The 23,579-nt window shown below is 41.9% G+C and overlaps 2 long non-coding RNA genes across 4 annotated transcripts in view; both read left to right on the top strand.

Moving 5' to 3' along the window:
* LOC130581734 (uncharacterized) overlaps positions 1-2,759 on the top strand; it is a 127,338-nt gene extending 124,579 nt beyond the window's left edge. For all 3 annotated transcript variants that reach the window (XR_008966258.1, XR_008966257.1, XR_008966259.1), the window contains 2 exons: positions 375-437; positions 1,241-2,759. This is a non-coding gene — a long non-coding RNA (uncharacterized LOC130581734). The remainder of the gene's footprint in view (positions 1-374; positions 438-1,240) is intronic.
* A 211-nt stretch (positions 2,760-2,970) lies between these two features.
* Positions 2,971-23,579, top strand: part of LOC130581735 (uncharacterized) — a 21,303-nt gene continuing 694 nt past the window's right edge. The window contains exon 1 of the long non-coding RNA XR_008966260.1: positions 2,971-10,601. This is a non-coding gene — a long non-coding RNA (uncharacterized LOC130581735). The remainder of the gene's footprint in view (positions 10,602-23,579) is intronic.

Below are 23,579 nucleotides of genomic sequence, written 5' to 3' on the forward strand. Positions count from 1 at the left end.
TAGCCATAGTCTTGTTTCTCTTAATAAGAGGCTGTTTCAGACCAGTGCCAAGCACCCTTTTCCCTTGCTTTTGTCAGATGAAATTTRGAAGAAAAGATTAGCTGGTGCTGGTACAAGCTCCAGGAGTTCATCCTGGATCCCTGTCTCTCCAGTGTACAAGCCCAGGGCCAAACCTTTCTGGCTCCTTTTGGGAGCACAGCATKTGTGACCAGCAATGACCCTTCCTAGTTCCTCCTAGTTTTTATCTGGCATAGGAGTTCTTTTCATCTTCATGGATTTTTACTATTTCTGGAATTAAAAAAAAACCCAACAAACAAACAAAAAAACCCCAAAAAGAAATAAATTGAAACAATTGAATCTTTACTATTTTGCAGAACGATCACTTTGGATCAGAAACTGAAATCTCGCTTTGTGCTCCTCCAGTGGAAATCTGTCAGGTAAATAGAAATCACCTCGTAAAAGCCCTTAAACAGCTCTGGTTTATATTTTAATTGAGGAACAGAACATTTTAAGCACTTTTATTGGGTGGCGCCTGCTGAATGACAGATGTCTGCGGCGGAGTAATGCTGAGCACACTTTCATAAAACAGAGAATTCCTTGCTTAAAACATTTACAATTAAAGGCTTGATTGAATAACAATGAGTTCTGTGCATGGAGCTCATTTCTGCACTTGTTTGTGCACCTGAAGCAGGCTGTGATCATTCTGTGGGTTGGATACGAGGTGCCAGTTGCTTTGTTCAGTGACCAAACAGTGCTCACGGGCACAGCTGGAAATGTGCCTTTGATTTTCCACCAGGATAGAGATAAGGTGCACTGTGCTGCCAGACTTGCTAACACCCTTGTTTCAGCTGCTTTTTTTTTTTTTTTTTTTTTTTTTTTTTTTTTTAAGCTACAGGTTAGTAACTCTCCCAATTTGCCAAGAGCCAGAGATTTTAAAATGAACACTAATCCTTTGCAGCTGAGAAAGTCTTAACTAGCTTCTGCTTTACTTTTCCATCTAGCTCCTGTGACCCCTATTACTGTAATACCTGAGAACATCACCTCTGGTCATGCACTGAGCCTCGCAGTATCTAAAGAAAGTTAGACTTGCATTAATATTATTTTCCTCTGTTATAAATGGAGAACTGAGGCACAGACAGGTCAAGTGACTCACCTAAAGGTGTTCTTTGAAAAGGGGTCCTAATGGTACACACATGCCCAGACTTTGGCTGGTATTTAAAATGTAGTTTTTTGATTGTAGAAATRGCTTCAAGCAAGCCCCAAACACCCAACAGCAAACCAGATGACACGGCACAAACCACAGCCTTTTGCTCMAGCCAGCTGAGAGACTGAAGTGAGAAAGGATTTTGAGTTTTATCCCTGCTGAACTGAGAAAGATCGTGTGCTAACTGACATCACTGCAGATCTGGGAAGGCACAGAAAATCCTAACGGCGAGAACCTGAACTTCGGAAAAACAGCCTCACTTTTCTTAAAAGAAAAGATGAATCCACAAAGTAGATCTTGCCACAGCAGAAGGAACATGTGCCATGGGAACAGCAGAGGCAAAATGTGTTATGGGAAAATCTTGATGGATTCAGCCCAGGACGAGAATATGCAAATTGAGACCAAATTAAATGCAATTGAGCAAGATAACACATATCCCAGCCATGAAGAAAACTCACAGCATACTCACAAAAAAGATGGAGTTCAAATCCAAGGGGGAGTCTGAGGATGTCTAAGCAGGCCCTAGTGACTAAATTTTAGCAGGAATATGAAAGTTTCCCCAAAAAGGAGTGAGGAAAGTGTTGTAGGAATCAATCAAGGAGTAACTGTAGTGCAAGAATCCTTTACAGAACTCAGTGGAAGAGGTGTAACCTGCCCTCCAACATAGCAACAAAGCACAGGTACTAAATAATAATATAAGTTTTCTGCTTTTAAAAAGTCATCCTATAGCTCACTTCTGGGATACTGTATATTTTTTCTCTTCCTGGCCTGTTCCACTGAACGAGGGATTTTCAAGGGTTGCTGGTTTCCAGCTCCAAAGTAGCTCAAGTTCAGTTCTAGGGGAAACAAAACTTTCAACTAGCCTCATTTATAAAATCTTTGAAGATRTGGGGATGTCCTCTGGCTGTAAGGAAAGGAAGCCTGGTACAGATATATAAAAGGGTTCAATATTTAATTAAACATAATCTTCCTTGCGGCATGAGTGATTGAGCTCTTTCAGGAATAAAAAACCTTGGTTTTTATTACACTACTCTCCAACACGTGCCAACACAAAACCTTTTACAGGGCTGTGCTGGCCTCACCTGCCTTCCCCGTGGCAGCACTTGCTGCCCTGCTGCTGCCAAGAGAACATTTTGGGAGCTAATACCTTTCTACTTTTACATGAAAAATCCATCTCTGTGGCTTGTCAGATCGCTCTGACACATCTCCCTCGTGCCTGGAAACTATGGAGGCACTCCCCACACCATTGGGGTGAGGAGCCCACAATTCTGCACAACACCACGGCCCGCCTTGCTCCACCCTTAGGAGCAAACACATATTTTTCAGCTACTAAAAAAAAAAACAGTATAAAAGAAAAAAAACAAATAATGTTTTTGGGTAGTTATTCTCTACAGAGAACAGGTGCCCTGATCCTGCACCCATGGCTGAGCTCAGCGTGAGCAAAGGAGTTATGCTGGAAGCGTGTGCTGACAGAGGCTCTGAGGATCAGGCTTGCAGACCTGCCTTTGTGAAGGGTCAAGACAATCTCACTTAGGGCACAATTCTGTTAGTTTTGTTCTGGTTTTCTTTTTTTTTTTTTTTCTTTTTTTTTTAATATAAAAGGAGAAGGACAGCATTAGCTCTTTTCTGGAAATGATATTCTGCTCGGTGTAAGAAATGAGAGCAAGCCAGTCTAAAGTGAAAGGGTGCAATGCATCAGGCAYAAGCCTAAATAACACCAAGGTCTGCAGCTGCCTGGCCCAGACAGCTGGGCAAAAAAATTTTGTTTTTACATATATAAAATGACTTCTAAAAGCACAGAGTTTTATTTCACCAACTTCTCCCTTCCATTGTTAACCACTCATAGCTGCCACCTACTCAACAATAATAATGAAAAGAAATAATCTCTTTAGTAGAAAAAGGTAATTACTAAGCAGGATGTACACTGCTCCGAAAAGCTACCAGGGTTTTCTAATGATAAATCCAGTCCCCACCTGCCCCTGATTTCAGTGGGATGTGCTCTTTCAGCCTTGACGGTGGGCATGRAGGTGTCCTTTGCATCCTGACACAATGGCCTTGGCTGGAGCATCAGCATTCCTGGGAAGCGCCCCGCTGAGTACCATGAGGGTTTTCAAGAAGAGGCGGCCAGGGCTGCAGACAAAGCGCAGCAGTGTTGAAGTGAATCTTCCCAGGGATGCTGGGATGTGCAGCACTCCTGGGTTTCTTCGACAACAGCAACACGAGCCCTTGTGCTGTATTCCCCAGGCTTTCTCCGAGACGTCTACCAGCTACACCCTTCCTCCCCGCCCGCAATTAGCACTTACAGTGTTGCAAAGGGAGATGCGATTCGCTCTCGCTGTCCTCCTTCAGAACTTGCTCACACCTTCCCCACTGGGTGGGAACATGTGCTGTGGGTTAGGAAATATTCTCGTAGTGGAATTACATTTGCAGCAATCCTACCCCCCGCCTACTGTTTGCTTCTGACTATCAGACTCGGCTGCTCGTGGTGGTGAAGGAGCACGTGAACATGAGAGCTCAGACTCAAATCTCTCTGACTCTCCTCATTCCCCCCGGAGTTGCGTACGCACAAATTGGGCCCAGTTTGTTTCATCCAGGGTAACTGGAGCTKGGTAAGTGCCTGCAATTTTGGAACAGTGGGGTGAGGAGAGAAGTGGGAGTGTATGACCGTTGACATTAATTAGAGGAGATAAAAATGTCGAAACATGACTCCTTAGAAAACCAAGGAAGGCCTCTATTGTCGAGTGTTTCCACATGGATGCCACTGAGAAGAGGTCAAGTGCTTTCTATATACTTTAAGTAAACAGCAGATTGTGAGTTCACAGTCTGGACTGGATTTGAGCAGCCTCTGTGTTCTGCAAGATCATAATTGAGTCCTATGTACTTAAGATCTGATATCCACCGACATTATTACTTGACAGTGCCAGGAAATACAGCCGCAATTAAGAGTTATAAAGTTTGCAAGTGAAACTGYCCCATGTCACAGATGGTTCACCCTGTGCTAGAATTATCTCAGGCTCCTGCTCTGAAGGAGCAGCAAGAAGGGACTTTTGTGAAAAAGAGTCTGTGCTGTTGGCTTTCTGTGATAAAGACATGCCTCCTCACATCATCATTGTCACATAAAAAATGCACAAAGCCTGCAAAATTAAATCTGCTAAATGAGCAGTGGGTTATATGTCAAGAACAGAGTGCTCCGAATCAGGCAGTTTATTTACATGCTACTGGGAAGCACATCAAGCCAAGTTAAAATGTTATGCATAAAATTCTTCTGTTCATGTTTGCAGTTATCCAGACTGAAGGTTAAGAAGACTGAATGTGATACATTTGCCCCAAAACGAGCTCCATTTCCTTACCTGGAGGTGGGATGGCACTGAAATCATAAATGACAGCTGTATTTCGTGTATGCAGGTTCAGCTCTAGTGTCACTGCCAGCAGTTATGGTATTACCAGGTAGCAGCAGCTTTCATCTCAGGTGCTCCACATCTCTTCTGTACCCTGGAGACTCCTTGCCCTTTAAAGGTCTTGTTTGCAGACAGGGAAACTGAGTCAAAGAGCATTGATCAGAATCCCCAGAAATCAGTGGCAGACCATCCAGAGCCCCAGCAGATCTAACAACTTCTCCAGCTGTTACAAGCAGGAAGAAAAGGCAGGAGTGCTCTTAAGGGCATAACTTATCTGAAAATGATGATGAATCACTGGAAATCTTCCCGTCCATTCAGTGGGCTTCACATGATGATTTCTAGTAGTCAGGACCCAAATTATTTAGGGTGCATTGCTGGGAGGAGGGAATGAGCCATGTAACTTGGGAAGCTCAGTCTTGAAGAGTCCTTTTGGAAATGAAGCTGTAAAGCTTTATATACACCTGAAGCAAAAAGTCTTTCTCTCCCTGTCTGCATCTGCCTGTGAAAATAAAAAAGAAAGGACAGCCCATTTGTGGATGTTTTCTTGCTGCAACTCTGAATTGGAAATATCTGTCTTTGATTAAAGTGGGACATACAATTGCACAAGTCATTAATTATTACTGATWAACCGAAGTAGTGATGGAGACCAATACAAATCTCCTGCCACAACAATGGGAATCGGGAAATAAAGACAGACCTGGTTGCCTGCAGCCTATTTACATTTCCTTTTTTTGGGTGAAATATATGCATGAATTGCTGGGACTCCAAGCCCTGCCTGTCCTTGGAGCACACGATGTCTGTAGATCCAGATCCAGAGACCTGAACTTTATCCACACAGACGGCGAAAAGCAGCAGCTCACAGTGCCTGTGACACGTGACCAGTCCCAATTATGGCTCCTTCCACATGACATCAGTATGCAATGGAGGATCTCACTGTTTTTTTCGCCAGAGGCAAATGAATACATTATCCAGCAGCGAGGCGTGGGGCAGGCGGATGYGTAACTCTGGGGTGATTTGGATTCCACGCTCGCGTGGGGGTGTGAGCCAACCTCAGAAGTCATTTTCACTGATGCTGACACATAAGGCTTCCCTCAGAGACCTGTCTATCAAACTGCAACATGCTATGCAGAAAAATTAGATTACTCATGCTACAATAAAGAAGGAGAAGATGACAATCATTAAAAAAAAAAAGGACTTCAAAATATAACAGCTATTTATTAAATTAATAAAAATCCTGACAACTGGAAAGTATCCTAGAGACTTTAAAAAAAAAATGTTTTACCTCTTGCAACTCATATCAAGGAGAGCTAGCTGGAAATACCGTATTAATTCAAATGGTGCCTCTGAAAAAACCACCACTTTATCATGATTGTCACATTACTGTACTTGTGAAATAYCATCTTAAATAGTCATTATGATTTTGCTGCTGGTTTTGCTGCAGTCAGCAGTAGTATTTCCTTTGGCTTTGGTAAAAGCAGGATCAGGCCCCCCTGCTCTCTCACTCTCTCTCTCTCTTTCTCTCTGAATTGCAAATGGGTTGTTCATGTGTCAGCACAGTAACCAGGCAAAGTTCACTGTGCTCAGTTCAAAGCAGCAAGTTGAAGCTCAGGGCATTTTCTTCATAGTATTTGCCGAGTTCCTCAGGTCTACAAACGTGTTAAAGTGGTTTAATACTAAATCCGTAAAACAAACATAATGCAGCTACGTTTGAACCCTTGTCCAATAAAATCCATTTTTTTTTGGAAAAAAATACAAAGTAGTAAAACATACTTAGTAAAGAAAAGAAAAGGCTATGTGAAGCTTAGTAAAATCCTATAAATCAGGATGTTGGGCAGCTTCAGGAAGGGTGATTTAAAATAAATCTGCAGAAGAACACACAAACAGAGACAGGCACACAATCCATAGCTGGAAATGGATCTGGACCAGTGCCGAGGTTAGAACATCCCAGACAGCACTGCAGGACTCGTTTTACAATATCAGATAATGGAAAGGTTTGGCCAAATGCTGATTTTTCTTCCCTAGTAATAACAAACCTGTGCTGGGGCTTCTGCAGTATTTGTTCCTTGAGTTATCTCCCAGGAATGCTATTTGGGAAAGCTCATTGAGTTTTTTAACTCCACTTGCCCTGAATTACATTATGGCTGCACTTCCTGCAGCCACAAATTTTGTTTTACCTATTGTTACCCTTTTTGAGGGAGTCCGTTGTTGTATGCTGGCTTGACTTGTGGGGTAGCTTCAGCTGTGGGGTTTACTTTCTTGTCTTTGGTGTCTCTTCCAGATATWTCTTCCCAAAGATGAGTTTTGGTTYCCATCCAAGCCTGAAGTGGGGAACCAYGAGCTCTCCTGTGGCCCTGCCTCTYGCACGGCCTCACTGTAACTCATGGCCTGTGGACCAGAGCAAAGGGATKCAGGGCTGCCTTTTCCTGCTCCTTTTCCAGCAGTGTGAACTGATCAGCAGATCAACCCCATTCCACCCTTCACCTTGCTGAGGAGTTTTCTGGGGCTTCGGCTTCTTGATATAGACAGGCGATTTCAACATGACCACACAGAGGGGAAACACATGGAATTATAGGCCTCCTTAAAATTGTCAGGAGCAAATATGATCAGATCTGGTTCTTGATCTCATTACTGTCTAAAAGATTTGGCTGGCATTTTTAAATGCCATGATTTATGTTCTTCACCTTAACACGGCCCTCGGTGGTGTAAACCGAGTAACTCTATTATTCTCCAGGGCAACTCTATAGAATCCAATTGGAGAATTTTCACAACACTGTGTCTATAAGAAAATATTAACATGGATTAAGACAAGTTGATAGATTTTAAACCAGGCTATGCAATGAGAACCTGCGAGAATAAATCAAACAACTTTGCCTAACTACAAAAAGTATTTGTAAAGCCCTGTAAGGTTTCCATTTCCTAAAGCCACCTGCCATCTCAAATGCCCCTAATCAGTCACAGATGCTGGATACCAACCTGCTAACCCTACGGCTTTGAGAGAAAATATTGCACTTTGTAAACTCATTCTTGGGTATTTCCTTAATTTTTCTTAAAYTAAACTTTCATCCCTTATTTTCCACTTAAATGTAATGAGTTAAATCAACTCTGACATTTCGCCCTGCTTACCCTCACAGTTCTGTTTAGCTGTTTTCCTATCTCCTTCATGAAAAGCCTGAAGACCTCAGCTTTGGGGTGTTTTTTTTTATTTTTTTTTAATCATTATAGTATTTTTTTTTTGCTCTTCATCTCATGATTACCCTCCTGGTGTTGAGCAGTCCTATTGAATGSAGAGTTATGACTGTTTCTCTAATTCACTGCCAATGGAAAAATGAATGTTTTTCTGTTCTTATGGTTATCTCATGATGAAGATGTACCAAACACTGAGCTTTTCTGAAGTACTGAGAAACATCTTTTAACCTGAAAAAAAATTATAAAAAAAGCCCAAAGCACATGACCAAAGAAGTCTACTCCTGAAAAAAGAAGAGACATTTTAGAGGCTTCATCCAGCACCCAATGGAATCAAAGTAAAGAATTTCAGAGATTAGGGAAGGTACCAAAACAGGCCCTGGTGCCAAATACTGTTAGAGGCYGTTCAGCTGCACTGGGGGATGGATGGCTTGGCTCTGGAAGGAGCCATTATTCCACTTTAGCTCGTGAGGACAGGCTGRGAGTGGGAGTTGTAATGGAGGTAGGAAGCAGACTGGATTTTATTAGTCTTCCATCATCTTTAAGAGACCCCTAAGCAGATCAGGTTTCAGCCTGTCCCTCCACTCCTGTGTCAGCTGTTGGTTCTGTTTTTGCTGGAGGATAAGTTTCATTATATTAATAAGCAGCACAAGTGGTTCCAATTGTGGAAGAACCACTCTGAGCTGTCAGAAATGATCAGAGGAGAAGTTTCAGCCTTTCCATGATCACAGCCTCTTCTTCKGGTGCCTCAACTCAGCACTTCCCCTGTGCGCTTCACATTTTTAGCAGCCCCGACAACAATAAAAAGTACTTTTACATTTCAGTAAGGGGAGGTTATTTTAAGGAATTTTATTCCCTGATCATGGGAGTACATCAGTGCTCGGAAACCAGATGCTAATGGGAATAATTGGGCTAACATCCAGTCTACTGCCTGGGAGACTAGATCTAGACACACACACTTAAATGAAACTATACATCTTCAGTCACATTCCAAACACAAACATCTTTAATCATGCCACTAAGCCAGTAGGTTTGCATTTCTTATTACTCATGAAGAGATAGTGAGAAAAACCTCACAGCAAAACACTCCAAAATCTGGAACTGTTGGATCCCTATCTGAGAGTGATCCRTGAATGCTCACCAGCAATAACACTCAGAATTTGTCTCCCCCACATCATCCACTTGAAGGAAAGGGTTTTACATGGACAAAGTAAGAATCCTTACAAGGATGGAAATATTACTAGATCAATTGTGCAGATAGAAAAATGAGGCACAGAAAGTTTTAAATACCTCTGAGTTCAACCAGCAAGCCAGTCAAGAGTAGGGTCTGACACACAATGCTGTGCTTCAATCACTGGCAGAAAACAGAAAGACAGGTACCCATGGAACASGAATTTTACACAGAACATCAATCCTCATGCTGTGCCCACTGAAGCTGCTGGTTGTGCAGGAGCACATCTCCACCAGCACCCACCCCCCAGGATGCAGGACTGGGGTTTGGGTTCATGGATTTACCACCCAAGCAATGAGAACTGCACTTCCTTCCGACAGGTTCCCACACCGCCCTGAGAAGAACTGAGCGAAGTTTAGTTTTCAAATTAGACTCACCCAGGACTAGTCACTGAAATCTCATCTGTATTGTGGAAGAAAAAAAAAAAAAAAAAAAAAGAGGGGAGAAATGTAAAAGGAAATCTTTGTAGCCAGGACTACCTGACTCTCCCGCAGTAGGAGACGCAGAAATACTGTTTCATGTCATGGAGATGTAGTTAAAATGCAGACGGCATATCCTTGTTCTCAGAATCTGAGAGGTGTGGTTTGTGCATGTGGACAAGCCATCGTGCCTCCCTTTGATCTATCACTTGATGTAGAGGAAGGCTTTTATGTGTTAGTCCCATATAATGGATAATTTAGTCTGAAACCATTATGAAAAATGTTACATTTTGGGTACATATGCTTCAATTATTCTTGAAAGTACACAGGAATATTTTATGACATGCACACAGATTTCAAGTAAAAAAAAAAAAAGAAAAAAAGAAAATAAAACTAGAATTTTTGTTTGCCATCCAAACAAATTTGTTCTTCTGAGGCAAGTTTACATGCATTTTAAAAAAAATTCTACCATTTTATGGTTTTTTTAAAGGTAGATTGTAAACAATGTGTTTAATATGGAATGTAACAGAACCCTCTTTCATTAAAATTACCAATGGTCAAAGAATCATAGGATCATAGAATGGTTTGGGTTGGAAGAGACCTTAAAGATCATGTATTTCCAACCCCCTGCCATGGGCAGGGACACCTTCCAGGCTGCTCCAAGCCCCGTCCAACCTGGCCTTGGACACTTCCAGGGATGGGGCAGCTGCAGCTTCTCTGGGCAACCTGTGCCAGGGCTCACCACCCTCACAGGGAAAGATTTCTTCCCAATATCCCATTGAACCCTGTCCCTGGCTGAAGTCTCTAATCCCGTCCCTCTTTTAGAAACACAGTGGGCCAGAAGAAAGCCTGACAGAGATACCCAWAAATCCATGGAGTGCTGATACGACAGGAGACACTGTGACAGTGGGCAGGGCTGGATTATCCCCTTTCCCCATAGGAATAGTCTGTCCTAGCTGGGCATTTTAAGAAGGATTTTTGAAAGAGGAGGGTCTCCTTGTTTGTTTTCTTCTCCAGACACGTTTGCGATGACAGATCCTGGAGATCTCAGCAGCTGGACACCAGTCAGGGGTGAATGCTGACAACATTGTCACTGACGGCCTCCTGCAGGTCACTATGCCTTTGTGCCCATTTCCCTATTTCTACATGAAGTATCCCCRTATAAGGTATTTGTTTTTCAATCATAAAAATTATCTTAATATTTACTTGGATTCCTTCTATTTTCTTCTACTGAATCAAATGATGTCTGTGGCCCTCACACAGCAGCAGTGCCCAGGCTGAGCTGACCCAGCCTGTCCCCAGCTCCTTTGCTGAACTCACCTTTGATGAAAGGTGTGGAATGACAGGCACAGAGTGGAATGACAGGCACAGAGTGCCAGAGCTGGCACAGAGGCTTCTTCTGCAGGCATCTTCCTGGTTGTTTTAAGGTCTTCTGCCTCTAAGTGGCACCACGCTGGGTGATTGAACACTTGCTAGAATCTGTTCTACCTTTTATTGTAATGATTTCTTACAGAGCTCTGACTTTCCAAACTCTGAACTTTCATGAATACTGCCTGAATGTCAGAGCCCTTTTGTCTGAAAGACCAGAGCCTTCTGGAGTGATGGGCCCAGTACTACAAAATCCCTTTGGAATTTGGAAGCCCTTAACCCTTCACTGGGAAAGACTGAACTTGAGATTTTAGAGAAGGCTGTCAGATGGCTGGGATTTGTAATGACAGAGATTCAAAACACAGCCAGGCAGAGCTTCCGCTGGTGTGAACTGCCAGAGGGTTACACTGAGTTGTCCCCATCCATGACCTGGCCTATGGGTTTGTATTTGCTTAAAATAATTAGGCCCAGACTGTCTCATATGCAACTTCTGCTCAGAAAGCAGGAAACAATTYGGGAGGGGGAGAGAGGGTGTCCTGGGATGGAGGGAACCAGCCTAACACATAGACACTTAATCTGGGAGTCCTGACACTGCTGAAGCAAACTGCTCTTCTCAAACCAGCTATCCAGCATGAGAGACATTGTACTTTTTAAATCAGAAGAAAGAAATTCCCTCTCAGTGCCATAATGGGCTCATGATCCTAAAATATTCAGATATTCAAACATCTACCATGAAATCTGCCTTTGCTTACTCTATTATCAAACTCACACATTTTGCAGAGTTCAAGGCTCTTTGGCCTCCTTTAAAATGCAGTGATGTTGTTCTGTCCCTGCACTGTAAAACAAAATCCACACCCCAAATTCTACAGCTCACAGCAACAACAACCAAGCTCCACATCCCTGGAAAGTCATGGACACTTTAAGACGACTAGGAAAAAGTAAACAAGAGGAAAGTTTTTCAGTATTTGAGGGAAGGTTGTCAGGATGGTAATATAGTAGAGTGAGTAGTGAAGACTGGGAGATTTATGTGCCAATTCTGTGTGTGATTTATTTAGATGAATTGCTCTCTATCAATATGTAAAAATCCAATAAATATAACTCCCTATACAAAGGGTTGCTCCAATCCCAATGTTACAGTGGAGAGTTTTGGCAGAAAGTCAGGATGTGCATTAAAAACACACTTTTTGAGAAGTCTAATAAATAAAAGCTCTGAAATATAGTTTCCCACTGAGAAAGGCATTTTAAATCATTTTGATAAAGAACTTAAATTAGGCCTTAAAAGGAGGGGGAGGCTAGGTCCCTGTAACTGATTATTTATAGCTATTTTGAATATAAGAGCCCAAGAAAGCTGGTCTCCATCCCCCATTTTCTACCACAATGAGTGAGACAGAAAAAGCCATTCTCTTCTCCCCAGCCAAATTAAAAGTGTTACAAAGGGGAGGAGTAAAACAATTAAATTGGGAACAGGCACCTGAACAAGGAAGTTTCACATTTTCTGCCAAAATAAAGATTTTCTGCCAAGATGTGGGCAAGGAGTGGATCTTCAATTCTCCTCTGCCTTACTCAAGGGAACTGGGCTGTTAACTCATTCCAACATCCCAAAGAGGGAATATACTACACTTGTTAAACACCAACAGGAATGTTTTTAGAAGGGAATAACCATCTGAATAGTCCCAGCCTTTCTGAAAGTCAAAGCCATTTAGAGACTGCACAGCAGTCAAAATTGCTGCGGACTTCAGTTTCTAAGTCACTGTGGTGCTTCTGAGTYTTACCCAAAAGCACAGCTGGCATTTGCAGTCTGAGGACCTGCTGCTGCTCCCAGCAAAAGCTGTGGGGCTGAAGAAGTGTTGGTGTGGGAGTGTCTGTGCTGGCTCCAGAGCTGGATCTCACTCCAAGCACAGCAACTCCAGTCTGTAAGGCAGGAGGCTCGGCATGGGGAGGCTGAGGGATGAGAGACTGATGCTCGAAAGCACAGTGCCTGTGCTGGAGTTTCCTGCTGGCGTGGTTGTACCTGTCAGGCTTCCCACCGAGGTTACTGAGTTATTAATCTCTGACACAAAGCAGAGTTGCCCTCCCATTCTCAGCAGACTGATTCTCCCCCAACTTCCTTCTCTTGCCGAGCATGGGCGTCTCCCAAGACTCTGCAAAAGGACTCTTTCATTCTGCTCTGCTCCACTGGGAGTGTTTCAGGCGTGAGTTCTTTCCTCTCTTTAGATCTGACAGTCACACCTGTTTTGTTGAAGGGCTCAGGGAGGTTTTCTACAGAACTTGCAGACCCAGGAGGTCACTAACAGGTGGAAAATATGCCCCATGGAAATTCAGAGAGGCACTTTGGATCCAGAGTTTAATAGAGCCTACATTTGGCCTGGCTGTGTGGCCAGAACTTCATGAGAGACACAAACATGTTTCACTGATTAGGACCGAGTCACATTCTGAAGTCTTTTAGTGTCTTCCAAAACACACTTCCATGCCAAGTGAGACTGCCCAGACTTCCAGACCTCTCTGCCAGCTTACAGTTCTCAAGAACCACCACCACAACTTCCAGACATATCCTCGGAGGTCAGAAATAGCAGAAGAGCTCAACCACAGAGCACCASTGCCCGGTTTTTATATCCAAAGCCAATACAGAAATGTGTGGCCAGGTTTTCAAAAGAACTCAACAGCTTGAGGGCTTTGTTGAGCGTCTGTCTGTAAACACAKCAGTGGGAACTGCAGAATGCAGCTCTGGAAATCTGGCCCAGGCTGGGAGTACTCAAAAAATTGGCCGTGAGCCCCTCTGAATAGGTTTCTATATGATCCCACGAGAAAAAAAGAGAGGCCAATAGCACAAAATAGCACAAAGTGTTACCTGCAACTGCAGATAGCAGGAGTTTTCTCCCAATTCAATGTGGATTTCATATTTYTCCCAATCCACCAAAAGTAAAAGTTCCTGGACTTTGAAAGCCCAAAAATAAGACAAAAAAGAAGTGGAAATTTGAATTTAAATTGAAACTTAAGCATTAAAAAAATTACAAAACATTTGTTGCTGTCACGAAAACTTAAACTCAGGCTTCTGACATTTTAAACTTAATAACCAAAACCATCAGCCATAATGATTTCTCCATCTGATTCAGCATTAATATTCAGACAAATGCCAGGGGCTGTCACTTCCCATATTAAGGCAATCCACATTCGTTTGCATCCAGAGCACCTATGGATGTTGTTTGTCTAATGAAAAAACTGTAATTTTTTAAGCTGAAATGAAAGAAAGGAAAGAGGTGGAATAAGGCAGCTGAGTGTCTTTTGAAAAACATCAAAACGTATTTTCTTTTAAATGCCTGAAAAGGATCTGATTATTGAGGGATCCTTTCCTCTTCACTTCATTATCGTTACATCCTCAGTGCTGGGTTATCTAATTACTCATCTAGAACTGGAAACTTCATTTCCATGCATTAAGGTGTAAGAGGACTGGCTTGTCTGGCTCAGCAGTCAGTACTCAAAAAACAGCTGTRAAGAGCAGAGTCAGGATGACTGCAGCACAAGAGGAAATCCTCAGTAGAATTCAAGTGCTTTATGTCTGTCATAAACACACTTCCAGATCAAATTAAAGGAATTTCTTTTAACTCTATTCACAATCTCCAAATATTCCCCTCAACAAGCTGCCTGAGATCTTAGTCATTCTAAGAAATGAATCATATTCCCCCTGTCATCTGGCTGTTCTCTGCTGACTGCTAATTCATGGTATATTGATTTTAAGACTCTGTTAACACATTATATTTTCATGCTAAGCCAGGAAAGCTTTTCTTGCTGAAAAATCATGCCCCATCCTCATTCCTCACAAWGCTCAGTTTTGTTCCTCCTCAGTTATTTAGAATGATTGATCAACACAATTTAATCAGCTTTAAATGATTYAGGGAATTGTTCCATAGTGTTGTACCACCTACTCTGTTTTCTACCAGCATTTAGCACCACAACATGAATTCTGCTTATTAGACTTGTGTGTTTGCCTAGTGATGCAAGTTTTTAAAAGACCAAATAATTCTTGGGCTAAAAGGCACTGAGATCCAGGAGAACTGAGTTACAGAGATTTTGGAAATCAACTGCTCGTAGAAATAACTCATTATCTAGATGGAATAATTTAAAACAAAGATCCTTATAATCACAGGAATATTTTTCATCACTGATTTAAAACAAGTCAAGACTTTTAAAAACACCTGTGACTGTCTATGCTATTACAGATGGTGATTAAAATTTGTAATGAATTCTATAATAAGTATTGTGTTTGCTTCATTTCAAATGTCATTAATGGTGAGTGAGGTCTCTCACTGGACTGGCACAAAATTGCTGTTGGCAAAAATCAAAGTACAAAACACAAAGGGTTCATGTTTCAGATGCTTATAAAACCTAATTCTCCCAAGTAACACCACTAATTTGGCTTAAAGATTATACATAAATATTTTTGGCTTGTAATGAGACCTCAACTTTGCTTTTATTTAAATGTTTCTAACAGGCATGAGATCTTTGTAACTTCCAAATAAAATAGTTGGATTTAAACAGGAATTATTGAAACATTCAATAAATTTGCAAATCTTTGCGAATTCTTCTATTAATGGCAAAAATTAAAAAAAAAAACCCAAACCAAAAAGTATTTACTTTTAAAAAATAGGTATAAAAATGTATTTTTCCATTTTATTCAAACTTTAATGAATTATTCTGCAAAAATATTTCAGTGGGGTTTGTTGACTTGCAGAAACTCGGTAAATCAGGTGCTGGCTGCAAATATGRTGCAGGTGACTTATCAACTTTGTTTCTGAGTATTTCCCAGTGGAAATAAATTTAKAAAACTTACCCTTTAAGTAAGATTAACATTTTAAATATGGGGTTTCTTAGTAGCAAAAAGTTAAAGTAGGAACTCTATTGATCAGCAAATTGCTRTACAAAGCACAAAAGTATTTAAGACTAAAAGAACCACAAGAGAAGACAAAGYTATTAGCACACAAATAAAAGAGTAATTTAATATATAATATTATAGAACAGTATATAACCATATTCAAGTTTTTAAAATCATATGTTGAATATATGAACTTCCCCCACTGTGATGTGAAGAAACAACAAACAAATRTAAAAGTGTGGCTTGTTCTGTGTGATATGAGACACAGGGAAGGCAAGTTTGAGTCAGGGAACAATGAAATATGTCTGGGATCTAAATGAAACTATGCCAGAACCCCCTAAAATGATAGGTTTGAGGAGATTTTTTTTCATATCACAGGAAACAAAACATTGGATACAAAATCTGTTTGCATGGATACATGAGATGTATAAAAGAAAAAATTGCACTTGTAATTTACCACTAATATGTACAATCAAGCAACATCCAACGTGAAATTTGAGGAAGCTGAGAAAATAAACCTCCTTATATAGTGCATTATATAACTAACATGTAATACATAAAACCCCCAATTTAGGCTTTACCCAGTAATGTAAATGGTAACATAAACCTACTATTGAGAGTAGTTTACTCTACAATTTTGGCTGAGAAATGCACTGATGGGTAACTCACTCTTAGCACCGAGCTGCAGTTTATTAAACATTCTGTATCTGAGCCGTGAATAGAGCGGAGGATTAAATTAGAGGATCACTTACTGCTAAGACTAACACTTCAGTCARTGCAAGATTTTGTCCATTCAACACACCTTACAAAGAACAGACCTAATTCTGCTTTCAATTACTGGGGTGCAACTTTGACTGAAGTCAACAGATGTTGCACCTCAGTAACTGTTAGCAGGACTGCATGCTGAATAAAAGCCCTGGAGAGAAAATTCTCTGATGGAAACATTTTTGATGGAAACCTTATTTTTCAAATAAAGGGAAGTTTAGTGTGTTTCACAGAAAAAAAACCAAACCACCTTATTTTCATCAAATACTTTTCTGCTGAAAAATTGAAATGTTTAGGGTTTGAGGTTTTTTTGTTTGTTTGTTTGTTTTTTTAATGATGGGTCAGCATTGTCTTTTGAGGAAAGAAGGAATGAAAAAATCATTTAATATGCCACTGGAGCAAAACTATCTATGGATTGAAAAGACAAAGCCATACCAAGAGTGCCAARAAATGGAGACAGGAGGTGAAGTGAGAGGATGGAAAGCTGGCATCCCTCTGAAAATTTCTTACAAATTCTCAGTTTAATATTTTAATTCCTTAGGCAGAGGGGTCAGATCTAGAGGGTTCTCAGCATGGTRACATGTAAAGAATTGCTGAGCAGGAATGAACCAAAGCATGGTTTGGGCATTTGCTGGTATTGGGTTTGTTACTTGGCCACCAACAATACAGTGGCTGACAGAAACACACTGAGTGCTTCAGTTCTCATGCACTGGACAAAACACAGGGACAGTGCTCCAAAAGGGAGGGGAATTAAGCCTCCATAAATTCAGCAATTTCCCAGGGTGTAAATCCAAGCAGGGGTTTCAGGAAGCAGAAAGTGTGAAATAAGACAGGTGTCTGTCCCTGACTGAGGCAGTCTGGAAGTGTTTAGTGCGTTCCATAAGCGTTGCCTCCTGTGCCTCAGAGAGCTGCTGGGAGAGAAGCAGGTATCCTGAGAGGAAAGCAGAGGGAAGACAACTGCCCTGCTCAAAAGAGCAGAGGTATCCTGAGAGGAAAGCAGAAGGAAGACAATTGCTCTGCTCACAAGAGCACACAACCTTCTGGAAGGTCAGCATGGTGCTTTGGGCCATAAAGGAGAAACATGAGTGAGACCATAAACTTCACTTTCATGGGGAGTCCGAAGAGCCATGTGAAGTCAACGGGATGTTTTGAGGATGAAGAATCACTCACATCAAATAAAAATTTCAGGATTGGGCCATAAAGCATGCAAAATATATTGTATCATGAAAYGCAAGTCAGCGCTGCGATGATACAGCCATTACTCATGTGTGTGCTGGACATCTCTGCTCGAGGAACAAACAAATCTTCCATGCTTGGGAGAGATTATTGAAAACAGAACCCCCGTGAAGGATAGCTGAGGATGGGCTTGGACAGCTTAGTTTCTTTCCACCTAAGAGATCTGGGAATTGATTTGGGATAGCTGCTGCTCCTCTGGCCAGGCTCCCATGTGGCCTCATTGCACCATCTGCTCTGGCCATGGCAGGGACTGTGTGATCAGGACATGGCAGACAGGAGAAAGATGTGACAGAGCCCCAAACCAAAAATGACTTTTGGTGTGCCAGGAACAGGACATTAAGCTGGACAGGGAATCAAGAGCTGGACAGGGAATCAAGAGCATTACTCTGGAGGTTTTAGTTGTGTGCTAAGATTTCTGGAAGAAAGGAATATTTTTATTAATTTCTACTCCTCTCATATGCAAAAACCTCTGAGAAGAGATCCCCTAATGTTTTAGGCATTGTGAAATATGTATAAAAAGAGTCACCACTGCACAGACCTTGCCTGCTATTTTAAGGCAGGCTACTGAAGCGAGGGTGGGTGAGACAGACTGTGRAAGGGGGGAGGAAGGGAAGGAGAAAGGTTAAATAGCAGTAGGAAACATGGCTAGAAAGGACTATTTGCACAACTGATGGTTCTGAGCTGTTAGATTATGCTGACAGTGTATTAATCATATGTTACAGCCATATGCACACACACTGGTAAATTTATATTTGTCTGCCTATAAATGAACATTAGATGTAAATATATGTAAATTATTGACTATTTTGCATCATGTTAATAGGATAAATATTTTAAATATTTTAAATATTTTAAATATTTTAAATATAAAAATCTTTTCACATTAAACTATCAGAGGAAATTGCAAAAATATGAATATGGGAGATGAGCTTATGGCCTGAACCAACTCCAAAGATTAGGCTTCAAATCCCAGATTGTCCGCAGACTCCTTCTGCAACTTAGCAAAAGCTAAGATTCTTAAAATATTCCTGTCTCTTTTTTCCATTACTTTCCTTCTTTTTTTTTTTTTTTCCCCTTTGCCATATGCTGCCCTGATGACACTGCCTCTGGGAAGGAGCGTTTGGCCAATTTCCCTGACAGCGCTGAAAAGTCCCTTTGCATCCACCTCTCCCGTCCTGTTGCTCCARCTCCTGCACTGCTCACTATGGATGAATTCCTGCAGTGTTTTGTCTAACCACCTCTCATATCCCTCGTTGAAGGCTTGTGTGCTCAGCTTACATCCAGTCTCATCAGGATGTCTTTTTGATTTAAGCCCTTGTCTTCTCCCCGCTAGGCCTAATACCTCATCTGTTACCCACTGCTGGTTTCTGCATTGTTTCTTTATCCCAGGAATATGGTRTGCTGTGTCTGGGCTGACATCTTCTCCCTCACACCGTGGCTCATTTGGTCCCTTTTTAGTCCTGGCATGCTGATAGCACCTCAAACTGGCTGTAAATTTCCACTCTGGAGCTGTCACTGATGCATCCCRGGATAAACCTCTTGCATGGAAAGAGCTTTTGCTTTGTGATGTGTTTTGTATTTGTTTGCGTGTGTTTTTATGGGACATAACGTGACTATCAGAAGCCAGGAGACTTCAGGTAATGGAAGAGAAATGATGCATAGCAGGAATTTGTTGGCACATGGTGAGAAGCAAGTCAGCTTTGTTCAGAGAAGAGTGTTGGTGGAACTGTCCTGTCACTGATTCTAAGGMAAATGGATCCAATCTCCACCTCAAGAAGAAATCTGTCCTTTCTCTTACTTTGCCCTTCCATCACCTCCATCTCCCATTTTTGTATTCTTTATGAGTAGAGTCTTACTCTGCTTCCCAAGTAGCCAATTAATAAAAATCCCCACGACAGAAGCAGAACTGGCTGACATGAGAGAGATGCACGAGAGACAGCTGATGTATCTGCACGAGTACCGGCCTTGATCCCGCAGAGATGCCTGCATTAAAGTCAGGGAAAGATTCCAGAGCAGAAAGTTAAGTGTGTGTGTGTGTTTGGCAGGCTGAGACCTTGAAACCTGCTCAGGCATCGCGACTGGGTACAGACATAAACTTGACACTTGCSATGTTTCACTTAGCTTTGACAACATGTGATACTCAGGGGGTTGTTTTAAAAATAAATACAAACCATTTCCCCTATTAGTTCCGTTACCCTTTCAAATAGGCTTGGAATATGGATTTCTCGGGTTTGATATTTTCCTAGGAAAAAAAAATGGCTTAAATTAAAGGGGAAATTTTGATAGAAACTTGGTCTGTTTTCAGTGTCATATTGAGCCTTTTGGACCAACAGATGGAATCATATGGATAGATRCAGAATGAAAGAAAGAATGAAGTAAGAAAAAAAAAATGTTCCAAGAGCAGTTCTTAAAAATTTTCAAGGGCATTTGAGTAGCACTTTCCTCGCTTAAAAATGCATCAAAAAGGAAAAGTGGATCTTTACAACAGTGGCACATCCTCACATTTCCTGGGACAAGATTACTTTTGGCTGGCTTGGGGAGAAAAAGCTTCACCAAAGCAGAAATCACTTTTTTAACTAAGTCATTATCAAAACCCTTTGGAGCCAGGGCACTGGCTACATCAGGCATGGTCAGGTGTGATCTTTCTTCATATATTCTCCGTTATCTTACATCCAAACAGACAGAACATTTTTTTCCTAGATCCATGCAAGTTGTGTTACTTGGAAAGARCAAACACAGGGTCTAAATCTAGTACTTCAATTTATATATTTTTGGGATGCTCTGCTCCAAATTTATTTGGTAGCAATGATACCATATCAAATCTATTCAAAATTTAGCAGCAATTTCCAGATCCTGAGTGCTAACAAGAGCTGAGCAGAYATAGCCTAACACTTTCCATGAGAGCATTCCCATTCCTTTTTTATTTGCTTTCTACATCTACTGTGTTGAACATTGTTAACAGTGGGACACTTCAAAAAACAGCTCTACAAAATTSTGAGCAAATGCAGGAGTAAATTAATGGTAAACCAGTTATTGTCTCTGCATCTCAAAAAATTGTGTCGCACTGTCCACCTAATCATGAAATATTCCATGAAAGATTATATACTGGGACAAGTGGTGAATAACTCTGGAAAACATGCCAGTCTTCATGTACTTCATGTCGAGAAGGTGCTGGTCATGCACACAGATGTATACACATACATGTAAACACGCTTAAATTTTAGTCCAAGATGTAAACTTACTATTGTAAATACTATTGTACTTGAACCATGTATCCATGTTTGGTTTTCTTTGCAACTCTTCAAGGTTATTGCTGGCRGGACCAATCTTAATATAAAACCTTTAAGAACAGCACAGACTAATGTAATTTCTGGCAGATAATGTCATCATGTCAGACTAGTGTGAGAGAGGGAAGCACCTTGCAACAGAGACAAAAACCTTTTGCAGCCTGTGATCAGTGGATCTAACCAGAATGAAAACCAAAACAACCCACTTGGATTCCTGCCCATCGCATCCTTCCCCGAACAGTTTTGCTGTGAACATTTGTGACCGTGAAAATGTTCCAGTGATTCATAGTGAAGAGCAAATGAATCTCAGAATGCTGCAATCTATTCAGAGGCAGTTAAATCCCGTCTAGAGGATTCAGAGGCTCAGTGATTCTGCCAATCCAGAGCTGTGCTGAGAGGGTTTTCGTGACTTCGCTGCAGCACGGTGCACTCTGCTTAAACAGCACTTGCTCCACCTTGGCTGTGTTCAGCTTTTTCCACAGCTTTTGTGTTTCTTCACTTTGTTGTTRCTATGGTGAATGTCACAGGGGTGCACAGAGAGGGTGTTTGGGACAGCAGTAAAGGCAGCAGGCAAAGATGGGAACAGGATAGTTGCGTTACAGCAGGTTCTGCTGCTTTTCTGCGTGTGTGGGAAGGGGAAGGGAGAGCTGGCAGCYGCTCAGTCACTGTGTTCATGAGGGACAATTGTGCATCTCTTGTCCCAGCACTTCAGCTCAGTCATGGCTCTTGTTTTATGGCTCAGGAAGGAGACACCAGCTCCCACAGCACAGGCAGCCTTGGATGCTGCTGCTGGAACCTGTGCCTGTGGCACAAGGAAGTCTTGGTACCACATCTACACCCAATGGCGAAGGATTCAGAGGAGTGGATGGATTCGTGGATCATCATTCTTTGTGATCCAGGATATATCCAGACAGCAGAACTGAGCCCTGCATCTGTGCTGGCTACRTGGAGTTAATAAAGTTGTGACCTATCCTTGTCCATCTTCATTCACCTGCACATTCTGATCAATAATGCATATTGCTTTTTGCCTTCTCCTCCCCTGTGAGAGGCAAAGCCAATGGAGCAGCATTCCTACAGGCACATCTATGTTTGCTGATGACGCCCAAGTCAGGAGGTTCGTCTGCCCTTGTGCAACCTTACCCTTGGATAAGGCCCCCCTGTTCCTGCTGCTGAGTTCCATTCCCAGATGAAGATTGGTTAAGTCTTAAAGCAGTGAGTGTCTTCAAGATGGGAGCAAATTAGGAGACATGTCAAAAGAACAACTACAACAGGAACTCTTAAATGCCAGGTCTTAAATCATTCTGGCAAATTGTCAGTGTGCTTATATTTCTGCCTCACTCCCCCAAGTTTGGTGATGGATGACCACTGATAGGAATAAGTTGGAACTCATGATTTGGCACCCGAGCCCAGCATTAACTAAATCACCCCCCTGCTGCCACAAGAACAAAGCATTGGTTCCGATCCAGTTTAGGAATTTAAAGCAACCACAACAGCAAAATGAATACAGCACTGACTTCTAGCTCAAAGGAAGATGTTAGTTTGTAGCACAGAATGTCAAGAGAGTACTTTCCAACTGCAGACAGCCAAGTACTGCTTTCTGCCCTGCTAAGGTGCATTAAAAATCCTCCTGGGGTTTTATTTCTGCCAAGTTGTGTGCATTAAGCTATCCAAAACATTTGAACACACCGGCTTCTCCATGAGATATTTCACAGGTTGAGGATGTGTATTATTCTCCTGTTAGGCTGCGTTTGCCCCGTGTTTTACAGACCAGCAGACCAGCAGAGATGAGGTGAGTTGCTAAAGAGCACATGGCAGGCAGGTGGCAGAACAGGAACTATCGCTTGGAAATGCCTCTTGCTCTTCTGTCTGCTGAGGAGTCAGACTACGCTGACCCGTGYGAATGTAATGAGGGAGGGAGCGAGGGAGAGAGAGAGCACAAGAACTTCTCTCCTTTTATCACACCTTTGCATGCCCACGAGGGCCCTGACCTCTCCTACGCCGAGCCCTCTGCAAGGGGGCAGGTTCAGGAAGGATCAGGGTGAAATGTGAACTCACTATTTATCGCTCGGAGAGGTCAGACTGAGAGTCTGGACGTGAGGCAGAGGCAGCTTGGATTTCTTCCAAGGCTGGAGTAGCTGCTTTGGTATGTGCTGCCCAGGATTTTGCAGGGCAAATTCTGATTCAGCTCTAAGTCTTATTAGAGGCTCTGCCTGAAATTTCTTTCATTCTCATSCGTTCAGCTGAGGGCACTGAGGGCATCCTGACCGCTGGGCAAGATTCCTTTGGATGCTGCAATCCTCACACTCAGAGTGAGGCAGCCAAAGGAAGCTCTGCTGGCTCAGGTTCACAGCTCCCAAGGATCTGCCCTCGTATTTTGACTGTCACACACACTGCTCTTCCCTATTTTCATCATCACCACCAAGATTTTGTTTAGGACTGTGGTTTACAAAGATCTTATTATAGAGAAATGAAAAGAAAACTCATCTAAAATCTGGTTACATTGAAAAATTCCAGCTGTCTTGCAATTCAATGCAGCTGTGCTATCTAGTATCTTTTTCTCTTCCTTTTGCATCTCTTTATGGAACATTAGCTTCTATAGAAAAATGCTTTTTTTTTTT

The sequence above is a fragment of the Malurus melanocephalus genome, unplaced genomic scaffold (assembly GCF_030028575.1).
Source record: "Malurus melanocephalus ecotype Western Australia unplaced genomic scaffold, MMel_1.1 scaffold_431, whole genome shotgun sequence".
In the NCBI taxonomy this organism is placed as follows: Eukaryota; Metazoa; Chordata; class Aves; order Passeriformes; family Maluridae; genus Malurus; species Malurus melanocephalus.